The following is a 22,284-nucleotide window of genomic DNA, read 5'->3' as shown; positions in this document are numbered from 1 at the left end:
TTTAGGCTATTTGGAACAAATGAATGATTTAATTCTAGAATCCAGATTTGGTATCTTACTAGAGGACTGCAAAAATCCGTCAGTCATAGAGATGCACAAATTTTTCACCTTGATGGATGGATGTAAGAAACACAAAGTGGATACCCAGTGGATAAAGGAAATGTTAAACTGGGATATTTATACCCATCCAAAGGCTGAATCTTTTGACCTTACTCACTCTAGTGAAGAAAAACTAAGATTATCTCAAGAATGGAAAAAATTTATGGGTAAATCTCATTCTTGGATATCCTTTTATGTTTGGAAAAATAAGAAACATTCTGAGAATGTTTTGATGACTAACGCTGTATCTTCTTCAACTCAGCACTCTTGGTATAGATGGTAGTAAGATTGCTTTCTAGATTGCTTGATACTAAGTCAATCTGTAACAAATACGGCCTAAATATTGAATATCCTCTTGTCAAAAGAAGGAAAGACAACAGAAAGGCAAAGAAAGCTAACAAACAATTTAGAAATAAGCCAACTAGCAAGAAAAGAAGGGCCACCTATTGACACAGAAAGGGATATTACAAATATATCCCTAAAACACATTACTACAAGCCATCCGACATCCATCACCATTCTCACAAGCAAGATAGATGGAATAAACTAACCTACTGGTTATGTGGGAAAACAGTTCACACTTCAAATAGGTGCCCACTTGGTGAACAATCCAAAAAAAAGAGGCAACAAATCCATGCTTCAGAATAAACAAAATAAAGTTGTTGTTGTTGAATCTATTCACGAATCACAACATTTGGATAATGATCAATTTTGTGATTTCTAGACCCACATATCATGCATAACATTTGGGTCTGTGTTTTAACAGATAATATTTTCCAGCTACAGATCCAGACAACTAGATTTGATGTCTCAAAGAAAAGACACAGCAAGGCCAGTCAGCCAGTGTTGTTGTTGCAAGCTCAAGAAGGAGCCCCTGCGAAAAATTGGTATCAGAGCCAGAAGTATCGTCTGGTTCATGAAGGTTAGTACTCAAATAAATCACTCCTTATAATGGATCCATCCAGAAGATTTGTTTCTTTCCGAGATTTAGATGAGAAAGATAAGGCTGAAGAAAATCCCCTTAGGGATATGTTTACATCTGCTTCTAGTCGTGTAATTAATTCTGCTGAATTAGAATATGAAGAGTCACAACCGTCTACTAGATGGAAACTCCCTAGTATTGATGCCTCACATGTATATTCAGATCTTATTGTTTTCCATTTAAAGGCCTCCACTAGAATTTCCATTAAAGATTCTATTAGTCAAATCCAAGAAAATGCAGAATGTGTCCAGTCCATCCCCCTTCTGAATTCTAAGAAACTTCAAGCCGAAGCCAAATGGCTAAAAACTCAGTACTTGCATTTGGGATGTATCAGAATCGGCATAAATGCTTTGACACACCAAGGGCTAAATACCTTTGTATTATCCACTATCAGAGATCTCACACATAATAAGTATACCAATTCCTTGATTGGAGGAATAGTTGCTCCTCTATCAATTGGACCAGTCTATTTCGATTATTATCCAAACTTTTCAGTATATGTCTTTGATGAAACAATTGATAATATTCTCCGGCTACAGATCCAGACAACTGGATTTGATATGTCAAAGAAAAGACATAACATTGCCATTCAAACTAGAGGATGCTTTCACCATACCAATACTTTCTATCTTGTAGTCCTCCATGCACCCAGTAAAGAATCAAAGTCAAGTGTTGTGGTTCTAACTGATTCAAAAAACTAGAAAGTAGAACATCAAACTATCAGATGGGAAGACCTCACTTTCCCTAAACACTGGGTTGTATCAACTCCCAAACCTCCAAGTATGAGAAATATTACTTCTACAAATATCCGCAAAGAACAGACCTCTGCTATTTTGTCTTTTCCCCGAAGGTCTACCATAGACAGAAGAAAAATTGATCAAGCCTGCAAAAGTTTCCCTTTGTATAAAGATCCCCTTGAAGTTGACACTGCTTGTTCTTGTCTGGTTTCAAATCCCTGTAATCATATTTCTTTGTTTGAGTTTGCCCAAATTGTTAACTTTTCCTCTATTGAAGTTATTTGCCCTGAGTGCAAGATACCTGTAAATTTAAGTCAACTTGCAGAATTTGTCATTCATACCAACCATCATCCCAGGACGGGTGAAGCCCCAACTTCTACATCTATAAATCCTTGTCCAAACCCAAAATGTTCAGATATCCCCTTCCCACAAGAATCTGATCATGTTTTGATGATGCATTTGTTACCATCTTTGGAAATGGAAGATCCCAGGCTAACAGAAATGTTCAGCAGAATGAGGCCTCCAAAGCCAAGATATGGTTTAGGCTATTTGGAACAAATGAATGATTTAATTCCAGAATCCATATTTGGTATCTTACCAGAAGATTGCAAAAAGCCGTTAGTCACAGAGATGCACAAATTTTTCACCTTGATGGATGGATGTAAGAAACACAAAGTGGATACCCAGTGGATAAAGGAAATGTTAAACTAGGATATTTATACCCATCTAGAGGCTGAATCTTTTGGCCTTACTCACTCCAGTGAAGAAAAACTCATATTATCTCAATAATGGAAAAAATTTATGGATAAATATAATTCTTGGATATCCTTTTATGTCTGGAAAAATAAGAAACATTCTGAGAATGTTTTGATGGCTGACACTGTATCTTCTTCAACTCAACGCTCTTGGTCTGCTTTAGATGGTAGTAAGATTGAAACCTCATCTACATTTCCTCCTTACAAAGGAATCATCCTTGGAGAAACCCAAAACTCAACAAAATCTATTCCTTTAGTTTTAAAGGATGACAATGCTTTAGGTATTGATGGCAGATCCAAAAAGCCAGTGAACAATTGAACTGGACTAATACTGCCCTTAAAGGATTGGAAATAAACTCTGTTAAAGAATCTATTGTGAAGGAAGCTGCAGAGAAAGGCCGTCAGAGTTTGAAAAACCCAAGTAGGTCCGTGTATGGGTTCATGTATGCGTGAATAAACACCAGAAAGAAACTCGGGAAGGTCAATCAACCAATGTTTCTATTGCAAGCTCAAGAAGGAGCCCTTGCGAAAAATTGGTATCAGAGCCCCTTCAAGGGAAATTATATTAGATAAGTATTTGTGTGTGTTTGTATGGTATAAATGATCATAATATATAATTAGCAATTGCATTTGAGAGGTGTAAAGGAATGCTGAAAGGAGGAGTTCGGGAATTTGGAATGCAATAAACAAGTAAAATATATGGATAATGAAATGCAAGTGATATTTGAGTTTCTATATATCCTAACGAATGTAGTAGGAGTTTAAATTTAAGAAGAAAAATGCACTAACATAACTATCCCAGAACAATGGGAATCCTTGTAGGCACAAGGCACATGGCTAAGGAATTCAATTTCTTTGGGTTTTTTTAAAATGACATAAAAAAAAACATCACAAAGCAATTGCACTTCCTTGCTAGGCATTCCCTCTTAAGGGTTTCTTAGGGAAAAAAAATGTGTGTCTATTGTGCACGGTGTGTGCATTTTTTTCTATTTCCTATTTCCTATTTCTCTCAATTAATTAAGTAGAAAATCAACTAAATAAAAACATTGGAATACTAAAAATTAGCATTGCATAGTTCAATGATCTTTTCAAATTTGACAAATGATTCCAATGGAATATCTATAACAATTTATAGATCATATTCAACATTTTTCATGCAAAGGCTCAAACACAATGGTTGAGGTTTTAGTTTTATAGACCTATCTTCATTTTTCAAGCAAGTAGAGTATATCCGAATTAGAGGTCATGTATGACTCTAAATTGGTAATAGATTAGACATGCAAAAATGTTGTATTAGGTATTGCATGTCTTGCCCCCCTTCTTTAGGAAATCTAAAATTTTCTTCTATTGTTTTCAATGGTACACTTAATTATAGCCTAGCTCTTTTGGTTTCTATGAGTATTAGGATAACTAGTAGATGAAAATCATGGATTTTCATTTCTAATTATGATTATTTGCATTTTATCATTTTTTGTATCACTTTGATGTGCAAATGTTTCTCAAATATTTCTTAAAACAATTTGTTAAGCATCAACCTTTGTTATCATTATGGAAATGCTTTTCTTTTGTCAAAAAAATAGTGAATATAATGTCATAATTATAGTAGTTATTTGGACTTTTAGGGAAGTGACTCTTTAGATGTTGAATTTTGATAGTAACATGTATATTATCCATATTTATATAAATACAAAAAATAAAAAATAAAATAAAAATTGCAAGATATCTATATATATATATATATATATATATATATATATATATATATATATATATATCATTCTTTTTGTATTTAGTATTCAAAATGAACAAGATTAATTTCTACATTATCATCTTCCCAAATTAAATTTTACACCACTCTAAATCTCCAATATTAAACACTATGTATTGATATATGGAATTCTTATATTTAATGCAAATATAAAATAATAAAATATGATATTATTAATATTTTTCAAAATAAAAAATAAAAATCAAATTCTAAAAATTATGAAATATTAAATTTAATAAAATTATAAATAATTTTTAATGCATCAAAAAAATTATTTAAAAATAAATAAATGATATTCATATAAACATTTTTCTATGTGATATACAAATAATATATATAATATAAAAATAATATTCAAATATTACACAACCAAAAGGAAAAAATATATTATAAGTTATATGATATACAATAAAAAAAATTATAATGTGCTATTCTAGTTGAGAAGACGAGAAAGATTAACTTTTACATTCTTGTCTTTCCAAATTAGGTTTTGCTACCTCTCAATTCATTTTTTTCTACAACTTGGAGAGTTTGTTCATTATTTTCGTCAATCTCCCCAAAAATGGACATTGTACTATCCTCAACAATCCAAATTTAGGCATTATTTTGTCATCTCACATCTCTAGTTGATCCAGGTGGATGTTGGTGGCCACCCAGCAACCCATTTGGACCCCCACAACTGTCTCTTTCAGTCTTTTCAGTTTCCTAAATTGTAGCACAGTTTACTATTTTAGCAGTTTTTTCGGGTCCCGAACTTCCAGAGCCGTTTTGAGGCCCTAAACGACATTTTTTTGGGATTCTAGGGCAACATGGGTCGTAGACCAATGTTGCCTCCCAAAGTGGTAGTACTCGGATAGATCTTTCTAACGAGCTATCGTACGCGTCAAACGGAGATCGTATGCCAAAGTTACGACCCCGGGAAATTGATGTACCAATTTACCCAAACGGGGCCCACAATTTGGCGTTTCATCTTCTAGGGTTAGGTTTCGGGTTGTGAAGGGTTTTCCATTGTTTCTCAACAATAAATAGGCCTTCGAGCCTCATTGTAATAGAGTTCGGAACAGTTCAGAGGCATGTAGCCGCACATCTCTTCTCAGAGATAAGCTACCATCGCCCTAGCTGGTTTCTCTCCATTTCTGTTTGTAAGCATATTTCAGTATTTTACAGTAATGAAATGAAGCATTATTTCCGCTGCATCTCTGTGTTTATGGTTATTGCATCTCTGCATTTATGGTTATCTCTGTAATCTATTGCGTTCCTGTTTAAATCCGGATCACTAGTGGCCCCACTATATTCTCTACCTTCTCACACTCCAGTAGCTCCAACCCCTCCAACATTGGAAAGCTGCCACTCCTGACCTCTAACTCTCTTAGCTCATTGCACCCCATATTTTAATGTCCCTTAAATTAGATAGTTTCTCTAATACCAATATTTTCAATAATGGACAAGTCTTTATGTACAAATGTTGAAGTTTGAGTCTCAATCCATCATTGAACACACCAGAGGGTCCCTCTATAATGTCAAAGGGTATAATCTGTACATGAAGATACAATGCACATGTACTAGTTTTATCTTGATAATAAAATCAACGTTTTTTTTCCTCTAGAAAAAAGATGTTAAGATTTTGTTGATTATCAAATCACATTCATAGTTTATAAAATCAATTTTAAATTTAACTTTTTTTTGTCAAGTAATTTTTCTACTCTATGGTACCACTCACACAGTGCCACTTGAAAAGAAGATGAGAAATAAATAGAAAAACAAGGCTACAATTATTACCTTTCATTTCTTGACATTTTTCCATGAACAACTCCCCAACTTTACATTCAATCATAGCATTAACGGTGGAAAACAACTAGTCATCTACACAATTTCCAATTCCATCATAAATTTAATTCACAGTAGCAAGAAGGAACAAAGGAAAACAGCAGGCTCCATCACACTTAATTCATCAACTTCCCATTCAATCATACATGCAACCCACATTGACAAGAATGAGCAAGGGAAAGCAACATATTAATTACTCAGTTTCCACTTCATCTAATCCGTTGCCCCTACATCCCATCACAGACAACTATTACAACAAACAATAATCAATGTTGAAGAACAACATAAGACCATCAAAGCAACATTTATCTTGAAAGGATTTAATGACCAAAAGGGAGAGAGGATGCAATAGATTTAAAAGCACATAATTCTACCTTATTTTTAATCAAAAGAAGCATAGCAAGTGATAAGAGTCAATTCATTCCTTAATCATTCCATTCCAAAAATATAGATAGTAAACTCTCCTAGTTTCAATGCATAAAAAAAAAATGTCGTCAGCATATAACTGTGAACTTGAACTAAGTGTACAAGGAAAAACAAAGCTAAAATCTACAATCTGAATCCATCTCATTGATTATCCTTTTCTTTTCAAAAATTCTTTTGCACACACTATGATTTTCAATTAGTCCAAAAGAGAACAACACAGTTTGAAGGACTCCAAGGTTGCCGTCTAACAAAGCACACAATATATAACTAATTATCTGTGGTATTTACAATAAATACCCTATCATTGAATTTTGTCAAGCCCTCGCCCATGATCTCTTTGCAATCTAACTAAAGCAATCATCATAGAATCATTCCAATGCAAGTGGGTTGTAACACTAAACAAAGCACACAAATTCATGACCAATAATAATCTTTCGCGTAAAGATTTATTTGCTTTGGTTCTTAGGGCCATCATGCCATGATCCCTACACAAAAAACATTATACTACCAAACAATTTCAACGAACACAATTCACATGTTTGCAACAGAAATTATAAACACAAATACCATCCAAGCACCTCTCTTTAGAAAAACCAGCATTGATTATATAGAAACATTGAAAGCTATACAATAATATATAAATCCATACTTCAAGCTGCATATCAACATATTGAGTGCTATCAAACTCATAGTTTAGTCAATTAAACTACCAAAGTCTTTAGAGTTCACCTAGCCTAAATGGAAATGTAGCAACAAGTTCCACAAAAATAGGATAGATGTCATTTTGTGGATGAAAATAGATTCATCCCAAACCATAATACTAAAGTATCAAATATAAGCACTGCATAGGCATTGAGAGAAAATATCTCTCTTATAATCTTAAAAAGGATTTTATACTTCATCCCTCCAAATTTCAAAAGTAAATAGCTCCTAAATTGCTCAACTGGGATTTTGATGATTCAGACCTTTAATAAGTCCATTTCCCTTGCTGAAAGAACTAGATCTATATGCTCCATAGATGTTTAGTGATAGATTTCAGTCTACATAATGTCTCATAAAACCATAAGGCTATTTTTGGTCCCAAGCATTTCAACTCCTAGTAAAACAACACAGCAGACACTGTTCTAATTTTAATTATCTCCCTATTAATTTCCTTCCAGATATACATGACCTGCTTCTTGACCTGTGCCTACCAATGTCACAAAGTCCAAGTCCCTCTCCCTTCAGTCCACGAAAGAATTAGTACCAACAATGAATTTCCAAGCCCACTTAAGAAGATGTATGATAAGTTAAGCAACATTGTTTCTGACTGGAAGGGAAAGCCTTGATGCCCAAGATAAATAAAGAAGTTTAAGAATGAAAAAAGAAACATAATATACTTCATTCGTTTGCTGCTCCACGTCCCTCAATCTAGACCTATGTCAACCCCCACAGTGACTTGGGAGCAAGTCATGCTTCACATTTAGTTCTTGTTTTTACATTTCTCCATGGCCCTGGGAGCTGTAAGCCATTAAAGTGAGTCAACTTGAAGTTTTTAGATCCAGAACTATAATTTCACTACACGGATGAAATTGATCAAAACAAATATTTTCTCAAATACCTAGGCCAATTGCTTCAGAACCCTTCATGATATGTAACCTCTTGCAAGAGTCAGTGAACATCCTGCAGTGAGTATTCCATATTAGCAATTTTTTTTGTTGAAAACATTGTCTGAGCCACAAATAAGGCGTTGACATTCCGGGAATAGAAAAATGGCAACAGTAAGAATAATTGCAAAGGAAAAAATTAAAATGTGAGAATGGCCTAGACATTCTTTTGACATGGTATATATGATATGTAACGTGAAATTGGACAGAAATTGGAAGGAACATATATTAAAGTTCTCATTGGTTTCCAAATTATACCAAGTCATAATTTCCTGATATTTTTTTTTCTCATAGTTTATATATATATACCTGATGTTTCATTATTGATATATCGTTGCATCATGAGATGGTCCTACTATTTTTGCTTAATTTCATATATAGCTGGAAATATATGACTTTGTTAATGAGTTCATCCTGTTTTGTACAGTATCCCATGTGGTGGAGAGCTGACAACCAAATATTAGATTCTCTCTCTCTTGTAGAATCTGTAATGTATATCGCAATCTTTTTTTCCAGCAGGGAAATGAACTAAACAAGCTCCATCACAATAGTTGTAATCATTGGCCCGTTCCCACCAAAACCACCTATAAGTTTTGTATTGCAATTCTTTTTTTAATGTAAATTTATTTGTTAATCCCTGCCAAATTCCATCTGTTTGATAAATAACTCACCATTGTCAAAAAAAAACAATGATGCCTTTTCTCCCATGTGATGCATTAAATAAATTGAAACTATGAGGGGGACAACACAATATTTCTATTCTGTCATTGTGATCCCTTGTCTAGTATTTCTCATATCTTTATCAACTCAACCTCAATTCTCACTGCCATTGGATATCAGGTCTTGCCCATTTCTTTATCAATTTTACTCCTGATCCTCACTACCATTAGATATCAGGTCTTTGTTAATTTCTTTATCAACTATCCTGATGATTGATCCTCACTGCCAATGGATATCATATTTGATTACAACCATGTTCCACGGTTGTGAAAAAAGCTTGTTAGCCTGGGAAGTTTTGATGATGTATATCATTGAAATGGTAGAGCAATAGTTAGTGTTGATGGTGTATCTCCTCGGGAGCATGTTCACAATTGCAAAACTGAACAAAATATACAAAAGTTGACATACAATAGAGATAGTTTTTTCTTACAAACAAAACCATCTCCACAGAGCATCTGCAATCCTAAAAAGTTATACAATAGATGAAAACCAAATCAATCCAGATCAAGCAAACTCAAATTCTAGTGGGGACATGTCATTGTCTATGCCGAAGAAACCTTTTTTCCATCTTGGATCTTCATTTGGAAAATGAAAAGAAGGAATTAGAAGACTTATATCTAATTGAAACTTCTTTACCTTCAAGAAATTCCTGCAAATCTAAGCTCTTAAAAGAGGCAGATTTCCTAGATCATCATGAGCCATGTTACAATGCATCTTATAACAACATTTAATGCAATAGTCTACACAACCAATCCCAGTTGTTAGAAACATGAGCCCCTGTGATTTCTTCTTGATTCTTTATTGATATATATAGATATAGATACTGCATAGAAATTTAGAAGGTAGTTAGTGTCATCTTCCACTATTTTGGAGGGCCATTCTTCCAAGAGGTAGAAGAATCTCCAACAAGGATTAAGCATAAATTAATTTTGAAATGAAGCTTCGTTGCATTATCCTAGTAAATTTGTCTTCAAAACAAAGGTTTTATTTATCAGCTTCTTTGGTTTACTTTTAAGTTTTCACCCTTTTCTTAGTTGCAATATGTTATCTAAGAAGTGGGGACTATTTTTCGCAATGCAATTAAACGAATAGGATTAAATAAGTGGAAAGAAAATAGATGGAAGATTTACCATGGACATGTACAAAAAAAATAAACATTAACCAATAAATCTATTAGTCAATTATTGTTTGTGATTTTTAGTGTATTAAATTTTGTAGGTTACAGTTGAGGGCCACCCAACAGAAGTGTTCATGTTCAGAAGTGTTGGGAAGTTGGGAACTAGTGCAAGAGAGATTGAATAAACAAATTATACAACAAATAAATATCAAGTGAGTATGTGTGTGGTTGGGGGGGGATGGGGGGGGGGGGGGGGGGGGGGGGGTGGGGTGGGGGGTGGGGGGGGGGGGCGTGGTTGCAGGCGGTGTAGAGTTAAGATAAAAAAACTATACTGTAACAGTCTAACTATACTCTTAACGATATATAAGAACAAGCACCAACATCTTGTGATGTGAAAAAATGTTGAAATTCATCTTGTGTTGTACAAAAATGACAAAATTCTTTAAATGGAAAGTTTATATGGAAATGGCTAAATATGATCTTTGTAGATTGAACTAGAATACCAAGGTCATTTTGTGCATGGATATCTTATCTCCGAAAATGAGGTGGGAATTTGTGTACATCTTTTAAGTTTTAGTCCAACTAATTAATTTTTCTCCATGTTTAGGTTATACTTATCACCTTATGGGAAGTTCAGCACAACTTCTCAACAAGTAGAACTGCTTCATTCACACATAATATTTGTGCATTAATAAATTCCTAATAAATACTAGAGAGGCTTTATGATGTGAGTTTCCCAATGTAAACAGCACAGGTTGAATGCTCATTGAAGGATGGGAAATATATAACAAGTAGCATGCATATATTTTTGTGGGGAAAGAAATTTTTTGATACTTGGAATAGACTCAAACAAATAACGACAACTTGGAATACATAATACAATATAAACAAAACAAGACTAAAGAAACACGTAACAGATGGAACATATAAAGAGATATAATGTTTGTTGAGCATCAAGGTTGACTAATCTAAACCTTAAGATACCCTCTAAAGAAACATTGTCCCTAGAACTCATAGAAAGACTACTTAATGAGCCAAGAAAGCATACGATTTAACACAATCACATAAAGAAGATAACTGTAAATGTGTAGAACATATCAACTACACTCCAAATCCTAACAAGGACAATACGAAGATGGACTCGTGATAGATTTCATACTTTTCTCTAAAACCTCAACATAACAAATGCCATGGTCTAGCAGTAGAAAAGTATCATAATAAGATGTCAGTCTCATACTAAGATGACTGTGATGACCTCTTGCTTTGTCTCATAATAAGATCTCTATCTCATACTAAGACCTCTGTGCTGACCTCTTACAAACATGTGAGATGCTTAATTTATTTTGTATAAGATTGTTGAAATCCCACCATGGTGATTAATTATCTCTAGAAAGGTTTATTCTATAGGTTAACTAACCTTAAGCAAGGTAAAACAACAGGTAATCATTCAAATATATTTCAATATACTAAGGTGTATTCACATGAATGCCATGCACAACAACATCTCTGGATGGATTTTTTTAAAGGCTTCCTAATCTTGAATAAAAAAACTTGATGAATCCACATCATAAATTATGTATGAGATGGTATAAAGTCACTGTAAAAGAGGAACATCACTACTAACATGCTCTTTCATATAAATATAGATACAAGATCTAGTCGCAACTACTAAGCTAAGATAAAGTATTAGGACTAGAGAAAATCAATTTTTAGGAGATCAAATTTCAGCTCATGATCTCCTCCTCAAGCCTCACAAGATTACGATACTTGCAAACAAATGAAAGAAGAATGATTACAAATTGCATTTCTATTAAATATCAACATAATTTAACATTGGTAGGTAAGGGAAAATCAATCAAAATCATGTGAGATCTTTAGAGTTTTTCTCTTAGAGATACAAGGCTGCTTGTGATAGATTTGACTTCACTGGTGGAAGAGGCATATTACTCTAGTCTTTGCTACCTCTGGCAGATTGGAAAGCATTGTTGCAAAGATGATATTGACTATATTTAAATTATGTAAAATACATTTCACGACAAAGCATACATGATACATGTATCTGAGAGATTATAATTTTGATAATCTACTAATACCACATGAACATACAACACACTGATAGGTTGGTAGGAAAAATAGCACATTATAAATTACGTAAAAGAAGATATCAATTCCATGGAAAGAACCACCAGAGAGTTTGGACTCCATTGAGTCAACCATTGAAGTCAAAACTACATAGAACATGTATTACCTTGAACAAAGGTTGTTTCACTTTAGCATCCAGAACTTCTGAAATGTAACTGCATGTCTATGTTGGGTCTAAACCACTCTAGAACCTTACACGACTTTTATACCCTACATAGAATTCGAGTCAGCATTCCAAATGTTAAGATCATTACAAAAAACTAGTGCCAGTGACTCTGGGAAAATTCCACCTACTATTTATTCGAACAATGTGTCTTCCCTTTCTCAATCCCAAGTTCCAACAACCTTCCAACTCAAAGTGCATGAGAAAGATTCCAAAATTCATTCAAGCAAGATTGCAAAGTCTTTAGACGCTTTTGCGTGACTTGGTGTTCATTCCTAAGAAGGTCCACAACACCAGGTGCAACAAACATATCCATAAATGTTTCATCAGTCACAGTAAATAGCTCCACTCCCAGTGCCACTATTAATTTGTCTCGACAAGGAGTCAGGAAGCTAGTGTTTAGAGCAGATGGCACACATGTTCTATGAGGGCTTCACGGATACTCCCAAAATGTTGGGCAGCTAAAGAACAAACTTCAGTGTATGCTAATGAAGAGTTGTTGTTCCCAAATAACACATTCGAGTTGGAATGTTTAGGCTCCTTGTTTTGACCTACACAAGAATTAGATACCAAGGGCATTTGCCTTTTTTTCCCTCCCAATTCAACTCCAATACACCCACTGGCAAATCCATATTCCCTTTTCTTTGATGCACCGATCTCACTACTTGGTTGATCTGGCGAAGGTGTCTCAGGGACAATCATTTGACTTTCTCTAAGTGGATCTCTTGAATCAGACCCTCTGTTTGGTGTTGCTTGTAGGTTCCCTGGCAGAGCAACATTCTCATGTCCCTCATCCAATCCCTCTTCTTGGGGACATCTTAGATCTTCAGAAAGGTCCATAAACATTGGAGCAGACGATTGAACCTGTATCCTGTTGTTGATGCTCCAAATCCAAAAAAAAATATTTCCCATGTTGTATTATAGCCTATAAACTTGAGAATTAGGACTTTCCACCGAGTCCAAATGATGCCTCACAAGCTCCTTGCATTTATTTGTCAAATTTTGGATGAAATGGTCATAGGCCTGCCTTAAAGAAGCATGAAAAGAAATAGAGCCTCCAACCACAACAATGGTGCTTCTCTCACAATTAGAAGAGTCTTCAATTCTTGTGCACTCAATTACAAGTTCAAATTAAAAAACAACAACAATTGTACGCGTCAAAGTATGATCAACTACACGAATTGTGTCCAACCAAAGTGAAGAGCACCACTCCACACTAATACATTGAAGGAATAGAAGAAAACAGTGGGTGGGTGATGTCAATGCCTTTACCATAGCTAAAATATCATTCGTTGTACTTTATGGTTCACCCTTCTTTGCCTTGAGAAGAAATCAAGGGGTATCAATGATTGTCAAATTTAGGTAGTAGGCATACTCTGCTCGCATCACAATAGGCTTTGTAGATACTATAGCTCAAATTTTCTGTGGATTTTATTTAAATTCTCCTCTATTCTTCTTCTGATGGAATCAGTAAAAGTAGAATTCAATGCAATTGAAGCTTCATAGTCATCAGAATCCTCATCCTAAAACTAGTAGCGGGGTTCCACAACAGAAGGGTCATGCACCATTTGCAGGATCAATGACCTTCGTGTTCCCATTTCGACTTCTCTAACATTGAATCTGAAGCCTAGTAGAGCTTCTAGCAGAGAATTTTTTCCATCAGACTGGCCACCGAGAGAAACGATCTCAAGAATTGGGGGGCTTCTTAGTGAATGCCATAGCGCTAGCTTGCAGCTAATTGTAGGCTTCAAATTGAGGTCAAACATCTGATGATTAATAGAAGCTATCAAAATATCTATTTTGTTGAGATTGCGAGTTAGATTCTTTCCCCTAGCTTTGGATGGGTGTATTCATGGATGCCTTTGTCCCATGCATGTTGCGCTAATGAATTGAATCTCTCAGCTCAATTGAAAAAATGTGAAGGGATCAAATATTTTTTGCCAAGAGATCTTCAACTGGAAACTACTATAGTTCCAGGGACTACTCCACATGTCGTAAGTGGATTGGATCGAGGACAACGAAAATAAGGCTCGCTGATTGGTTGGGGTCGACAGTGTTTTCTAACCCCAACCCCACAGTGAAAATGCCTTTCGATGTAATTATAGGTGACTATAACAATTATTTCCAAATTATATTTTTGGTTGAAACAATTTCCTTAGCTTCCTCCACAATATCTCCATGATTCTCTCCTTAAATATCTTATCTTTGTCCCTAACATTAAATATTTCACTTAATCTTGCATTCTTCCTATAGGATTCTATGGTTGGTCTACTTCATTATATTTTCATCACATAGTTTAGACATTAATTATTATTCACAAGTAGGAGTTATTTCTTCAAATTTCATATGTGACATCACATTTCATGAATGTTGCAATGTGGCATAACCATTACTAAGACAAGATGAATGTCACAATCTAAAAGAACCATTAACAAATGTCGACCATGGCCAATCAAAATAAAAATAAATTGAATGTACCATTACCATTGATGAAAATCACAATGCAATGCAACCATTAAGTTAACAAAAATAAACATCAAAATGTGACATAACCATGTTGGAATGTCATAAACTAAAATAACCGTTAAGGAATGTAGCACTTTAACAATAAAATTAGCAAAAGATGAATGTCATAATTTGACATAATCATTGAAGAATGTCACAATCCAACAAAGTCCTTAATGAACATTCTAATGTGATATCACATTTCGTAAATGCTACAATGTGGCATAACCATTAATGCTACAACATTCTTATAAAAGAAAATAAAAATGTTATGACCCTAATGGGGACATATATTGGGTTAAATGAATATGGTATGATGCCAAGGGGTGTCATATATGGGGTTAAATGTACAAGTAATATGTAAATGTATATGTAATAGGGTCATCCTAGTGATCATGTGTAATGTGTGAATAGGTGTATATATAGATCATGTAGTCGTTATCAGAGGAAATTGGGATGACATGTATGAATATATTTTGTTATGTGGAGGGGTATTTCCTATTCTTTAAGGTGTTTATAGTCAATTATATCTCTTATCTATCTTGGAGTTTTGCTCCATTCTCAAATTGTTGTATGTGGTGTATATTTCTAGTTTATTTAATGTATTTGATCCATAACATTTGATATCAAAGCTATGATCCTATGGTTTTTCTCATTCAACCAAGACTTCATGGAATTTCTAGCACAACTTTTTTCTAATAAGAATCAAATGACAAGAGGTTGTGCAGGCTAAGGAGAAATAAATAAATACCTTTTTTCAAATTGTCAAATTTTGGTTCACTATACTTTCATAGATAACCCCTATGGAAGTTAGGGTTTGTATGATTTTTTCCAAATTTTGTTTCAAACTAGTCACCTTATAATTTTATATATAATGTTGATTTTAGGAGTCTTCAAATAGTGAAATTTTGAGGATAAAGAAAGGAGGTACTGGGCCATAAGTGGTCAAAAATTCATATTATGGTTTACTATATTATTGGAGATATATCTTGTAGAAGTTAAGGTTTGTGACTAGTCCTAAAATCAATTTTTAAACCATTCATCTTGGTATGTTAGTTAAATGTTTGTGCAATATGTGTTTTAGAATGTAAATTTTTAGGGATATGAGGAGGGATACTAAAGCACCATGAGTAAAAAATTTAGAATCATATTTAAAAGTTGGACACATAGCATGTTGTACAAGTTTTATCTTAGGAAGGGGCCAAAAACCAGCAAGCTTTGGGAAATTTATCATAACTTTAACTTGATATATCAAATTTTGATTATACTTTAAAAAGTGTAGAGAAAACATATAAAAGTACTGTAAGCCAAAATATTAAGACTAAGTAGGGATAAAATGGAAAATATACAACACAATAAAAGTTCGTTAAAAGGAAAAACTCCAAAAAATAGTTTTAAACTATATGTTAACTTCAATCTATCATAAATTTTGATTGGCATGTCCATTTGGCATGATTCAAAATTTGTTGGAAAGAGAAAATATAGAAATTATATTGGGAAAATGGTAATAACTATGTTGAATTATTATTGATAATATTTGAGTTTTAAGTTTAGGGTTGTGGTTAGACCTTAATTAATAATTGATATAACAACCTAAATTCAGTGATGATAAAGATAAATATATAATTGATCCCAAGGAATGGTTCAGGGTGGTAAGGGAATCCTATATGTGTCCCTTTGTCACAAGTTTTAAATTTTATAGTGGAGCCTCTATGTTTTGGAAAATCCTTTATGAATATACTAGACTATATTCCAAATGGGAAACATTTAAAAACTCTTCTCAAATAAATGGATTAGGGATACAAAATTGGAGGCAATTTATACAATTTAAGATGAATTATAACAAGCTAAAGAAGAGATAAAGAAGAAAGGTGATGAATTGTGTAAGATAAAAATCCTTAATAAAGCACTCACTAAGGATATTCAACAACTAAAATAGGGAAATAGTAGTGAGGGGAATTGGAAAATGGTGATTCAAGGGAATAATTAAAAAATAAAGATGAAGAAATATGTATATTATGAAACAATAATAGAAGACTATTGGATAAAAACAATAGATTTAAATAATAAAGGAAGCGTTGTTGAAGGCAAAAAGAAGCAAGGTACGTGTGTATTAAGTCTAATAAAGCATGTTATATCGATCGAATGATTCTACGATAATAGAGAGAAATCAAATTAAAGCTTTAAACCATGAGGGAATTCCTATCCCTTAGGAGATCTTAGTAACATGCCATCCCCACTATTAGAAAAAAATGATATTAAAATACTTGAAGAGAAAAATTGCAAGAAGAATGAAAAAATCCATAGGCATGGATGAGGTAAATTCATAAATGTATTCTTGAATTGAAGAAGGACATTGGAATTTGATAGATGGGATCACATTGCAGCTTGAAAAGGAGAAAGAATACAATATCTAATAAGGTCATAAAAAGATTCTTGAAGAAGTTTAATTCCATCTAGAAGAGGTGCATTGATCTGTAAATTGTCATGGATATTCCATTGGATAGTTACTCATAACAGGTCTAATAAATCTATACTTAAAAATATAAACAAATATACACTATTAGGGTTTATTCCTCTTTAGATTTCTGGATCTATAGATTATTATGTATTGTGCATGCATGCAAATTAAAATTTATGCATAAAATAGAGAATAATGAAATAAATTCACAAACCATAATTTGACACAAGATATATTAGTTCCCTATAATATTAGTGTAGACCCTATATTGTTATTGTTGTGCCCCAGAGAAGCCTACTATTGTTATTGTTATGCCCTTACATTATTATTATTATGTAGGCCCTAATTATAGTTTTACCCTTTAGATCCCTATATATACCAAGAAGGTATTGTCATTTGAATCATCCAAGGATTATTCATTTATGTGATATTAAAGGAGGCTTTCCCCGCCAAGTGTCTTATTATCAAGTCCTTGATCTATATTTTCTTATTTTTTTGCATTATTTTGATATGGATACATAACAATTGGTATCAGAGCTCTTGATATTAGGCTTTTGTCCCTTCAAATAGGTAATTTTGGCATTTTAGCTATAACTTTGTTTTTGTGAGACTTCAGAAAGTGAAACTTCTACCAGATGGATTTGAAATCTTGATGACCATCATTTCAAATTTTCATACCTTGGTTCACTATATTTTCGGAGATATGTTTCAAGGAAGTTAGGGTTTATGTATGCTCTATAATTCAGTCTCAAATAGGTGTCCTGGGGTAAATCATCATAACTTTCTCTTCGAGCATCATATTTGAATTCCATAAAAATTGACTAAAATTGCACGGACTATATTTTTTCTGGTAGAAGTTTCAAGGTTGAAGGTTGAAACAATGACACACATCAGACCATACAAGTTCATTATAATGATCCAATCCATAATCAGGCCATCGTGGGAGATTTTGCATAACTTCACCTCAAGGATTCCCATCTTGGTCTAATTCATGTGGGTATAAAGAAGACACAAAAAGCTACCTAATGATGAAATTTTAGACCTTGGGAAGATGAAACCAAATAGATACAGTAGTTTCAAGGTTGTCCAGATCAACAAACTCAAAATCAAGCTCTTAAAAACAAATAAGGTGTGTATTTTTAAAATTGAATAACTTTTGTTTGAAAAAATTAGTTTACAGTGATTCAAAGGGCATAGCGAAGTATAGATATCATTATTTGGTTCCAAAATGACTCACAAAAAAATGATATACCCATTATTCCCATAGAAATTTTTACTATGACGCATGAAGAAGAGGAAAAAATGCAACATGATATATCAAAATTATGAGAACAAATTGTGCAACAATTTTTTCTCTCACAAAGAGTATCCAAAAAATAATTTGAAGCAATGACAACTGTTAATATGAATGGCTTAAAATCATAAATAAAATGGGACATGGAAGGTTTGAAGGAAGGTTTGACACTTTTCTACAAGAAATGTTTCCTAGTGGTGATAAGGTATTCCATAAAAATCATGATGAGAATAAAAGGAATGTGAATAATGATTTTAGAGACTCCATATTTGGATTGAAGACCAACCACATTCCAAAGATCGATATGAGGAAGTTTTATGGCAAGTATATAGTAGCATACTACAAATGGAGTAGTTCTTTGATATACATTATGTGCAACATACACAAAAGGTATGCATTGTATCTTTATATTATAAACTAATAAGTTTGTGTGGTGTTCATGGATTTTTTCTCGTAAATCACTTGTCACTTGGACAATTTTTATGGAGAAATTGATAGCACAATATGAAGATACAAAGAGAAATACATTCTTTAGCCAACTGATAAATCTCAAACAAAGGGGTTTAGTTGTGAAGCACATTGAGAACTTTCAAGGATTAAATATCAAGGTAATTGATATTCTAGAGGAGAATCTAATTGATGCATTCATAGGGACTTTAAGGGATAAGATCTAACATGAGGTTCACGTTTGGGAACCTAATTCATTGGAGAATGCATTAAGGGTGGCGAGAAATGTTGAAGTAAAAGTTAGGGAAACAAGGAATTCTACCACTCACAACTACAAATATGGAAAGTTTTCCATTCCTAGCCTCCCACAGCCTACAAGGCTGACACCATAACAACTAGAGGAAAGAAAACAAAAAGGGATTTGTTACAGTTGTGATAGAAAATACAGTAAAGGTCATAAGTGTGCTGAGAATAAATTATTTTACATAGAATGTGAATATGAGGAAGAAAAGGAACAATACATTTCAAAATAAGATTATCTTTACAAAGAACCAACTCCATAGGTTGAAGAAATCCATCTGACCATATCTGGAAATGCATTAGTTAGAATTACCACTTCTCAAACTATCAAGATAGAAGGATATATAAATAAGAAAAAGGTAATACTGTTGATTGATTTAGGTAGTACCAATAATTTTATTCATTGTAAGATAGAAAATTATTTGAATTGCTTTCTATATCCATTACTAGAGTTTCAAGTGATGTTTGTATATGGAGGAACTATAAACTGCTTAGGGAAGTGCCATAATATCAATCTAACCATGGGGTAATATGTACTAAATAGTGAAATGATTTCCATTCTAATGGGTGGTGTTGATGTTGTATTAGGAGTCAAATGGTTAAAATATTTGGGGATGATATCTTTTAATTTTCAAGAAATTTTCTTGAACTTTTTCTGGAAAGGAAAGGAAATTGAATTAATGGGTATTGCAGGGAGACCTGGTAAAATAATCAACTCTAATGACATGATAAATCCTTTGAATAAAGATCAAGAAGGTGTAATTACACAATTATGTTGAGTCACTATATGTGAAAACATCTACGTCACCCATTTGTCCGAACCTCCAAACGGTTCTTGAAAATTATTCTAAGGTATTTAAGACTCCCAAAGGTCTCCTAACTAGTTGCAATCATGATCATGCTATTCACTTAATTATGGGAACTGTTCCTCGAAACACCAGACATTACAGATATCCCTATGCCCAAAAGAGTGAAACTAAATGCATGGTGGTAGAAATGCTAGAGGCTAGTATAATTCAACCTGGCCAATGTTCTTTCTCTTCTCTAGTAGTATTGGTGCAAAAGAAGGATGGATAGTGGCATATGTTTATAGATTGTAGAGAGCTCAACAATCTCACTATTAAAGATAAATTTCTCATTCCTACCATTGATGAATTATATGGAGAAATTTACTACACCAAGTTGGATCTTTGTTTAAGATATTGTTGTATTGTTTTTGGAGAAAAAGTATACCAAACAACACCCCCTTAGCAGTGGATTGTTACCTGCAAAGGATCACAGTCAAAATTGGTGTTGTTAGTGGACATAATTAATTTAACACAACATTGTAAATAATGGATACAATGCATACAGAAACATAAACTTAAACAAAGAGGTGCATGAACATAACAATGCTCAAATGAAGCAAACACATCAATAATATATGGAAAATCTCCCTTTATTGATTGCTGGTGGTAGAGATTGAATATAATTAGAATACTAGAACACTTGAAGAGAATTCCTTGAGCTAGGGAGCTCAAAAAATCCTCAGTGAGGATGTTTCTTTTCCTCAATCTCTTTGCAAGTTTCTCCTCTCTCTCAAAGAATTGTGAAGACTCTCCGAAGGATGGATTGCTCTTCACTCACTAATATGTTGGGTTGCTTAGAAGAAATTTGGCCAATATGCTAGTTCTATTCACTTCCTTGGTTCAACAATGAAATGGTGGTTTGCTTACAAGCAATTTGGCCAGCATAACAATGTCTTTCTTTTGGCTCTCCCATGGCTTGTTGATATAGAGTTTTTTGAATCCCTCTTCCCTCTCTTGGTACATGTATGATAAAGACACATGAGTAGGACAAGAGGATTCCATTGAGTGTTGCACTTCTCCAAGGAAACTTGAATTCAGTTGTACTAGGCTGACCTCATATCTATATATCAGCTCCAAGTGTGTGGAGTGGTCCAGGACTGCTGAGTCACCTTTTCTGCAACCGCGTAGATTTTTGATGATATGCCACGCGTGCACATTTATCAAAGAAATATAAGTGCAGCCTTAATTGATTTCCTTTATAAATTTTGGACCTTAGGAGAACCTTTGATTTTTGGAATCTTTATAATGTATTCGGCTAGAAAAATGCCCACTTGTGCATTCTGTTGGACACTTTTAATGTCTTCTAGATTGTACTAGCAAGTGTACAATTTTCTGATGTTAACAACCACCCCCTGATGTATGAGGTTAGGAGAAGACGTATAGTTGAAATACATCATGTTTTCATTTTCTTTGGAGAGTCTAATTATCTTTTTGAGAGAGAGGATAACTTGTTTCGGAGATGAGTAGATAAAAATCCTTGAATGAGTATGATCAGAATCTAGATTAGGGGCAAACATTTGCTCAAAAATCAAAAGTGTTCGGAATCACTCTAAAGTTGAATTACCGCATCTGTCTCGGTGATACGATCCGAACACAACTCTTTTCATTCAAAACGGATTTCATATGAGGAAGTTAGAGCTCGCTGATTGTTTCACCAAACAAGCAAAATTTTGGCAAAGGTTGACTGGGATGCTGACTGGGAATCCGTACATCCCATTCGGAAAGGAGAATATTCCTTGGAATATTCCATGGAATATTCCCAAAATATTCTCGTATAGGTGGACGAGTCATATTGCGCCAAGTGGCATCTTGTTATTGGGTATGTGTGGTTGAGTTGGACCAATGGGAAGGCGACATGTGGCAAGCCTGGAGGCTGCCACGTGCCCCTATGATGGTGTGGTAAAATTTTATGGAGGTGTCGGGGTTCGACCCCGTGACCTCCCCTTCATGACCAAAGCTCTTTACCGTCTCCGCTACTGGTTGTTACTTAACCAACTATGATCACCGCACATGTTTATGGTTTAGTTGTTTTGGGATTGACAGTTAG

General features: G+C 33.9%; 2 pseudogenes; both read right to left on the bottom strand.

Moving 5' to 3' along the window:
- Positions 1-12,572: 12,572 nt before the first annotated feature.
- On the bottom strand, positions 12,573-13,513 carry LOC149178902 (dynamin-related protein 5A-like; annotated as a pseudogene).
- The window catches only part of LOC149178901 (dynamin-related protein 5A pseudogene), an 83,673-nt pseudogene continuing 74,902 nt past the window's right edge, over positions 13,514-22,284 (bottom strand).

This window comes from Pinus tabuliformis, chromosome 4_1 (genome assembly GCF_031772625.1).
Source record: "Pinus tabuliformis cultivar Carrire ecotype Pingquan chromosome 4_1, CPIR1, whole genome shotgun sequence".
Classification (NCBI taxonomy): Eukaryota; Viridiplantae; Streptophyta; class Pinopsida; order Pinales; family Pinaceae; genus Pinus; species Pinus tabuliformis.
This window is presented reverse-complemented; position numbering and strand designations above follow the sequence as displayed.